Source organism: Lissotriton vulgaris, chromosome 5 (assembly GCF_964263255.1).
Source record: "Lissotriton vulgaris chromosome 5, aLisVul1.2, whole genome shotgun sequence".
NCBI classification, from domain to species: Eukaryota; Metazoa; Chordata; class Amphibia; order Caudata; family Salamandridae; genus Lissotriton; species Lissotriton vulgaris.
Window position 1 is genome coordinate 1545865989 of NC_141693.1, and position 2500 is coordinate 1545868488.

General features: G+C 39.3%; 3 non-coding genes across 3 annotated transcripts; all 3 read right to left on the reverse strand.

The window, feature by feature from the left end:
• Nucleotides 1–47: 47 nt before the first annotated feature.
• On the reverse strand, nucleotides 48–120 carry TRNAR-UCG (transfer RNA arginine (anticodon UCG)). The gene has a single exon. It is a non-coding gene; the product is annotated as a tRNA-Arg (tRNA).
• A 645-nt stretch (nucleotides 121–765) lies between these two features.
• On the reverse strand, nucleotides 766–838 carry TRNAR-CCU (transfer RNA arginine (anticodon CCU)). The gene has a single exon. It is a non-coding gene; the product is annotated as a tRNA-Arg (tRNA).
• Nucleotides 839–2358: 1520 nt separating this feature from the next.
• Nucleotides 2359–2431, reverse strand: TRNAR-CCU (transfer RNA arginine (anticodon CCU)). The gene has a single exon. It is a non-coding gene; the product is annotated as a tRNA-Arg (tRNA).
• Nucleotides 2432–2500: the final 69 nt, after the last annotated feature.

Below are 2500 nucleotides of genomic sequence, written 5' to 3' on the forward strand. Positions count from 1 at the left end.
CTTCCATTCTGAATGGAAATCTGAGTTGTGTGACCATTGGCAAAAAACGACCACGAAGGGACTCGAACCCTCAATCTTCTGATCCGAAGTCAGACGCCTTATCCATTAGGCCACGCGGTCATATGTCCTGCTGTGCTTATTTTTATAATGTAGGTGGTATGCAAGGATGGGAAATATGATATTGATAGTTATTTAGGTTTACATTCCATTGTGTGTTTTCAGCTCCTTTCAATTAAAGCACTCTTTTGGAATCTATATAATGAAAATGTCACCAGTACGATAAGCTTTTGTTTTCTTTTTTGCATTTAAACCTCTTTCTTCATGAGAATAAAGCTCAGTTGTATGCTTTACATAGCTCTGGATATTTCTAGAGGTGGAGAGAAACTGTTTTGACTGTAGTAAAAACTGATCCTTTCTGGATATGCCAATTTACACACCCTCAAAGGTTGTATACGTTTCATGAATCCTGACTTGCCCTATTCAAGTAGCTGAAAGCCTGTCACGACCTCTAGAAACAACAGTTCCACCAATCCAATTCAAATCATTTTTTCCAAAGGAATATCTTCTGCCGGGTCAAAGTTGCATCTGACAAAGATAGGTGTTTAAAAATCTACTTTGTAGTTTCAGAACACCAACATGACTCTGAAGAGTACAGAAGTAAAATGGTACCATTTCAAAGTTCCTAATACCACATAAGCTTCTGAGCGGAAGCATGTAATAAATATATCAATTTTTTCTGGAAAAGTAAGAGTGGATGTTGGTTTTCACCTCAGATGGGACTCGAACCCACAATACCTGGCTTAGGAGGCCAGTGCCTTATCCATTCGGCCACTAAGGCACAGTTAAACACCTGCAGTCTAGAGGCCTTATTTAAATGTATTCAATCGTCAAACACTGGTGTCTGCACACAGGACATTTCTCAGTTCTCTCCATAAGTAAACTTCCCATTTTCATCCTCTTCCATCCCCGACTTTAACACTCTGTTCTGTGCTATAATGGAGGCTCTGCATTTCGAGCAAGTGGAGAGAAATTGGAGGAGAACCCCTCTCGACTCAACACTTCTTCGTTCTTGAATGCAATTCTCAATAAACTGGGCTTTGACAGTGGTATCAAGCCGTCCTTGTCTTCAGCAGGACACAGAAACAGGCACCAAGTCTCCTAACCAAGTTCAACCACACTCTGCAACTTAATAGACCAATGCTCCACAAATTAGCCAACTGTGTCATCAGCAAAGGCAGCCAATGTGCCAATCCTTTATAATTCTTCTGTAGTACTTCTCTTTCTCGTAGGCAAAATTATCACTTTAACTGCACAAATCATACCGATTTTACACTTGAAGCACTCCATGAACACATACTTACACACCTTGCATTTCATCTACACACCCTTAAGCTAAAAACCCATTCTGTCAAGTCAAAATTCAGCAACCCTATTACATATTCCGTGCGTGTACATAGAAGCACTTCTTAATGCCACTAACATGAACAAGATTTTAGGCTGAAGATGCAATCTAAATGACTGTGCAGTATGTACTCCACTTCATGAATAATTAGGAATGAGAACATGATGGCTATAAGAGTATTGGAAGAGCCTGCTTCCATTCTGAATGGAAATCTGAGTTGTGTGACCATTGGCAAAAACCGACCACGAAGGGACTCGAACCCTCAATCTTCTGATCCGAAGTGATACGCCTTATCCATTAGGCCACGCGGTCATATGTCCTGCTGTGCTTATTTTTATAATGTAGGTGGTATGCAAGAATGGGAAATATGATATTTATAGTTATTTAGGTTTACATCCCATTGTGTGTTTTCAGCTCCTTTCAATTAAAGCACTCTTTTGGAATCTATATAATGAAAATGTCACCAGTACGATAAGCTTTTGTTTTCTTTTTTGCATTTAAACCTCTTTCTTCATAAAAATAAAGCTCAGTTGTATGCTTTACATAGCTCTGGATATTTCTAGAGGTGGAGAGAAACTGTTTTGACAGTAGTAAAAACTGCTCCTTTCTGGATATGCCAATTTACACACGCTCAAAGGTTGTATACGTTTCATGAATCCTGACTTGCCCTATTCAAGTAGCTGAAAGCCTGTCACCACCTCTAGAAACAACAGTTACACCAATCCAATTCAAATCATTTTTTCCAAAGGAATATTTTCTGCCGGGTCAAAGTTGCATCTGACAAAGATAGGTGTTTAAAAATCTACTTTGTAGTTTCAGAACACCAACATGACTCTGAAGAGTACAGAAGTAAAATGGTACCATTTCAAAGTTCCTAATACCACATAAGCTTCTGAGCGGAAGCATGTAATAAATATATCAATTTTTCTGGAAAAGTAAGAGTGGATATTGGTTTTCACCTCAGATGGGACTCGAACCCACAATCCCTGGCTTAGGAGGCCAGTGCCTTAGCCATTAGGCCACTGAGGCACAGATTAACACTTGCAGTCTAGATGCATTATTTAAATGTATTCAATCGTCAAACACTGGTGTCTGAAC